The sequence below is a fragment of the Toxorhynchites rutilus genome, chromosome 3 (assembly GCF_029784135.1).
Source record: "Toxorhynchites rutilus septentrionalis strain SRP chromosome 3, ASM2978413v1, whole genome shotgun sequence".
In the NCBI taxonomy this organism is placed as follows: domain Eukaryota; kingdom Metazoa; phylum Arthropoda; class Insecta; order Diptera; family Culicidae; genus Toxorhynchites; species Toxorhynchites rutilus.
Genome location: NC_073746.1, coordinates 272999132 through 273005287, shown reverse-complemented (window position 1 = coordinate 273005287; position 6156 = coordinate 272999132). Strand labels below are relative to the sequence as shown.

Sequence of the window (6156 nt, the reverse complement as noted above, 5' to 3'; positions counted from 1 at the left end):
TATGAATCACATTATTCGAAAGATAAAATGAAGATGTTTTCTGCCAATTTCCTTCAACCCCAAACATCTCTTTCTCTCGTTTGTCGTTTTTGCGTTCGCTAATCCTTTTTCACAACACCCATTTTTCGTTTGAGAAATTGTTGAGTAAACATCGTTTGCCAGTGCGCATAGAGCGGGAATTCCTTAAGATTCATTGCACCTCTAATAAATTGCCGAAAGACGTGGTCTTATTTTGATCGCACTTGATTGAAAAATCCAAAACGAAATGTATTTGGTCGCAGCATTATATGAGTAGGAAGTAAATAATCACTCGAAAATTACATGATTTTCGCGATGTGAAAAATTTTCCGTTTTTCATGTTATGCATCCAATATTGGATACGAAAATTATCTACTGATGGGGAAAAATAATATTCAGAAGCTTTCCTGTCAATTGCGATTGATTGAAAAATCACAAAACCAAATGTATTTGGTTGCAGTGTTATATGGATAGAAAACATTTAAATAAACTCTTTCGCATGAATGTATTTTTCAATTCCCAGAGGGTAGGGGTAGAACTGGTAGATTATTTTTCAGCAACGATTATAGCAACGAGGGTTCTGCGCGTGTATGTGTGTGTGGCGGCTGCTCCGATGTTTCAAGCGGAACCGTGGCATCACTCTCCTCCTGATGGATTCCCTTCTGGTCTAAGGTGCACAAACAGGCTCTTGGTGACACCGTTCATCAGCGCTTTCATGATAAACGAAGTTAGTTTCATCACAACAGCGACAACATGCTCCAATCGCTGTTCAATTATAACTGAGTGGGTTTACGAGCGGCGCCCGCTTATATACTGATTGGTGATTTCAATAGCCTGTTTTGAAAGCAATTTTAAGGCTATTGAAACAAGTATTTGGATGAAAAAGTAACAAGTATATAACGCGTAGACATTTTATCTTTTGAATGAAGTGTTTATCATACCATTTCGTTCAGTTGTTTAGGAGCTATTAACGCTCAAAATCTCGGTCTCCGGCGTAACGCTTTCGTTTTCGAAACTTTGATTTTACACCCCGGTATAGAAATGAAAGACGTAGTCCTACGTCAAAAGAACTCCAGCTGAATGAGTTGAGATGATCAGAGAATGATTTTCTCACCTAAACGCGCAAAAACTGTGGGTGCCCCGTTGAAAAAATTGGCTAAAATTATTTCCCATCATCTGCGTCTTATTTTGATAACCACGCAATGATTTCACTTGGTGAAGCATTGAAACAATCACCCCTTGATAAACAATCGAATCTCAAGTGTCAGCTTGCATTATGGGGTCTGTACCGATGTATTCGCAAAATTGATCAAATTGCGTGTGTAAATGAGTGCTGAATGGTAGCGTGTCGTCTGAATTAGCTCCACCATACCGCTATTGTTCCCTTGAATTTAATTGTTTTTAATGAAATACGATCATTGACGTTCGCGTTCACATAATTGGCTGCCCACAATGGCTATATGGATATGCTCGCATCGCCATTCAACATAATTATTGTTTATCGGCGAAGACAGAAGAGGCGCACGCGAGCCAATCCCGACGGCTCATTGTTATGTGATTTGTTGTTGATTATTTTTGATTACCGACTGATTTGATTTGTTTGATCTGACACATGATGGAGCAGAGGGAGAGAAAGCGGGTCTTCGATAGAACTCCGTATGCACGGTGCGGAGATGCATTTTCATCAAACGAACGCATATGTTTATCACTTTGGCTAAACTACAGTAATTAAATTTTCATATTACCAGCACAATTGCCAGGCTTATCTTCCCCCAATTGGCTCTCCGTTCGTCGTTGTTATTGATAATTAGTTTCGGAATAACGAGACGTGGGGACAGGAAATTGAATTCCGTCTGGCAAACTTTCTGATTAGAACTTGCAAAACTTTCGTCTCGCATCCACGGTAACAGCCCTAATTAGTCGTGCCCATTTCAACGGTTTGGCGTAGGTTGACCTGACAATGGTTCGCACCCTTTGAACAACGAATACAGTTTAATTGATAGGATCCAATCAGCGTAAAGCAGTTGCAATTAAATCAAAACTTTCACTAGTCGCACCTAGTAAGGAGCGACTTAGACGTCGAAATAATTTCGCAGGACAGCCGTTAAGGGGTACTCCCTGTAGTCGCCTATAATGGTCTGTGCCGCACGGGAAACTCTTCTCGAAATCAGCTGTTTGTTAGTTTTCGTTGCCGGTGCCCTTCAGCGGAAGGTTTGTACTTTCTGTTGAACTTGCTTACGATATACGTGCTTCTACAAGCTGCTGTATTTGATTTTTTCGTTTTATTGCGAACTTTTCAGAAATGAAAATCGAACTGTTTGTGCTGGTTTTAAAGTTTGTGAATTTACATTGTTACTACTAGCCCTATAGGCCAATGTCACAACATTAAACAATGACTTCATCTGCGCATGGTTGATTGAGCAGCGAATCACTAAACAGGGACAAAACATGGGAGGCGAAGAAGAACTCTGATGCTATGGTTCGCTTCGGAAGTTATAATTTGATTTACAAGTCAACTCTGAAACGTAAACTGTTTGTGCTTAATTTGCATCGTTAGTTTTTGTACCGCTACGCTACTACAAACCGTAGCCATCGGAACCTCAGATGGAGAGGACGGTGAGAAAGCACTTCCACGTCGAGTTACAATTGCACCGTAGATCTGCCTCGTTCGGGCTGTGCGTGCTAATTATGCAAATCGATCGGTTCGATGTTCTGTTCTAATTGTTGTGTTGTATTGTAGGCACAGCCGGAAGGAAGACGCGATTACTTTTCGCGGATGCAATTTTCCCACGTTCAAAGCGGTAGACTGGCATCATTATTGCTCGAACATAGTGGTAACTATGATGGAATCATGACGCCTTCAATCACTTCCGCTGATCGTATCTCCGGTGGTATGTTGGGAATCAATGATATATGACTAGGCTACGCTTCTCCGCTCAGAGGAAAACACTCGCGCAACGCTAAGTTCACTCGATATTTACATTCATCAGATTATTTACATCAATTTCTGTGGCGTGAACTGTGTAAATCATTATCAGTTACTTTAGTTTGGCATGAGAACGTTAATGAAGTTTTTTTTAAACTGCTATTAGCTGGATTAGAAGTAGTTAGCTCCATTGCTATCTAACTTCTGGGAAAACTCGAAACCAAAGAAGGTTTCCGAGTGTATTGTTGATATCAATTAAAATGATTAGTGTAAAGACATTTCGTTTGCTTCAAGACCAATCATATTTCTACCCAATACTTAATTTTTCAGAAGTGTTCCTCGATTCGAGAAACCGATGTCAACGTATTTCACACTTTTTGTAACACGTCCGTCCGTTTATGTAGCAATTTATGTCTTGCTTCTGAGAAGAATTTGAATTTGAGAGAAAATAATTAGACTGAATATCATCATGAAAGAATATATCAAAAAATTGTAAGGGGTTGTATCTAGGACACGACCGCATATTTTCGACGTAGAACTACGCAATTATATTATGCAATCCACTTGTTTACCACTTCGGATATTATTTTAGAATGCATCGGAATTTTTGTAATAGATTATGTTCTTCGTTACAAATAAATTTGATGAACGTCCTTTTACGTTTGGTATGATGCCTAGGACTACCAAAATATTGAACGGAAGAATTGTCAAACGATCATTGTATTTTACATTTCCCTCCGAAATTATTTCGCATCTCATGTTTACGTAGTTCTCGAACCGCGAAAGTTTATTCACCTCTAGTACCTGAAATGACGATTTTCCCAGGCTTCTCAGTTTCAAAGTAGGTTTTAGGGAAACATTCCGGTCTGCACAACGACAAGCGAGTACAAAAGTACTCAACAACAGAAAAAAAACCCCGCATGTATTTGCAAAGCCCCCCTAGGCACATTAATTTTTAAGTCCATGTTAGGGAAACACAGTTCAGTGGGAAAAAAATACCCCCGACTTGCATGTTTTTACAAAGCGGATTCCTCCAGGCACCATAATTTAAAGTCCGGGTTAGGGAAACACAGCTCGGTGGGAACAAAAATACCCTCGACTTGCATGTATATTTGCAGAGCGGATTTACACAGGTACATCGATTTTGAATACTGTGTTGGGGAAACCGTAAATCGGGCCAATCAAAACTTGGCAGTTAAGGCGTTTAGATAACACTAGATATTTTACAGTTATTCAATTGTTCATCTCATGAAAAATAATATTTTATTAATTGTGATAGACGCGTAGAAAAATTTCCTATCAATTGATGCAAACATCCTTTCGATCTGTTAAGAAATGTTCGAGTTATAAGCATTCGAAATACGGGGTAGGGTTAGCACACAAATTGGCAGAACATATGTATGGGAAAAAAGGAAGTTCTTCCAGTTTTCATGACTTTAAACCGTTTAGAGATTAGCGAATTGTAATGTATAGCATATCCAACAAATCTTAGAGAATTTCTGATTTGATTGGTATGCAAATCATGACCATTCGTTCACAGTTGTCCTACAGACTGAGCCCGGAACAATAAAGAAGTTCAATTACTCCGTCATTGTTGAAATTCGACCATATGCGTAGAAGGATTTGTTTCATCAATTATGATTGTCTATCACTTATTGAGAGATTCTGGATAATTTTTTTTTTCATTTGAGAAAAGTGTTTTCTGACTTTAAGGTGATGAATCAAAAATTCTTGTGTCATATTCAAAAAACGAAACATATATTTAGAAAAAAAATTGTTTTTTGTTTCGATAATATACAGGATTCGATTTTATACAGTGAAAAGAAATCGGAGACTGTATATAGTCCGCCCTGTACCTACTTTTTTGGCAACAGTCCGTTTAACGCCGAATGAAGTAAAGATGTCCATTATCGTTGGTCTTGTGACCATCACATACTGCACTTGCACGAAAGCTATGGCTCAATATGTACTGTGAACGTTGCCATGAATGCATTGTCTCGGCTGAAACAGTTACACCAGAAATGAATGCACAGTCGTGAACACGACCATCAGTTGGAGTTTTATATGTTCTTTCTTTCTATCGGAGTAGAGGTATAGCGATGAAAATAAGCTAATTTCATTCTCCCATTCATATTTATAAATGTCCTTTGATTTTAGTTTGAATGTCATTTGACCGCCAATGATTTGAATGCGAGTTTTTCATCTCTTACGCTCCGTTCGATGATTATGCCACGCAGAAAATGGCCATCTGATCATACTATTTTGTTAACTAGCTCCCTAATTGAGTAGTTTAGCTCGATCAACAAAACGTCAATTACCAATGTGTTGAATGAACGTTTTAAGCGGTGAGCGCTTCTCGTAAACACTATTGTTTGATTACAGAACGATGTACGTCAAATGGATAAAACGAGCAAGTACGTCTCCTGTCACAAGTTTACCAAGATCTCATGTCACAAGTTTACCAAGATATATGATTAATATTGACTGTTATTCCAAACATAGGATACGATCGAATATTCATTTTGAGATAGATAAAATATAATGATACAATAATGACAAATTGTATCAGCGAAGTACAATATCTTTATATTACCGCAAATATAAATTGCAAATTCAGGGGATAAATACTGTAACAATTCAAGCTTCGACCGTTCTCAACTCGTCGGCTATAGACAAGCCATTCACGATTGTAAATACAGTAGAATCTCGATTATCCGCGAGCGGTTGATCCGCGAAAGTGAGTTCCCTAGTAAATCTATAAACCTTCCCGAAATTTGTCAGTGAGTGGTAGAGTCTTGCTTTTTTGTTTCGGTCATGGCTTTCACATTATCTGATCACTGATGTACACGACCTTACAGATTGATAGTTCAATAATTTCTGTATTGATGAAACATAGTTTTCATGCTAAAATATATATTTTTCGTGTTTGTACCTTAGTTTTAGTCTTATATTGCATTATCCGCGATTTTCGTTATACGCGATGACCTAGTCCGACTATTTCGCGGACAGTCTTCCATGTTTCACAAAAAACACTGCGTCCGGGATAAACAAGTCCACGCTGCTGTTCGCAGTTTTGTGTTCGAATACAAACATGATTTTTTCGTACCTATGTTTGAAAATGTGACATGTTTGTATTCGTAGTATGTTTGGACATACGATGTTTAATCCCAATGTTTCACATGATGTTCGAACATGGTGTACAGTTTCTCTTG

The 6156-nt window shown here is 38.4% G+C and overlaps 1 protein-coding gene across 1 annotated transcript in view; it reads left to right on the top strand.

Annotated features, from left to right (window-relative positions):
* Positions 1 to 2488: 2488 nt before the first annotated feature.
* LOC129777530 (prisilkin-39-like) overlaps positions 2489 to 6156 on the top strand; it is a 43251-nt gene continuing 39583 nt past the window's right edge. The window contains exons 1-2 of the mRNA XM_055783845.1: positions 2489 to 2693; positions 2759 to 2909. The gene's annotated coding sequence lies outside the window, so the exon portion shown is untranslated. The remainder of the gene's footprint in view (positions 2694 to 2758; positions 2910 to 6156) is intronic.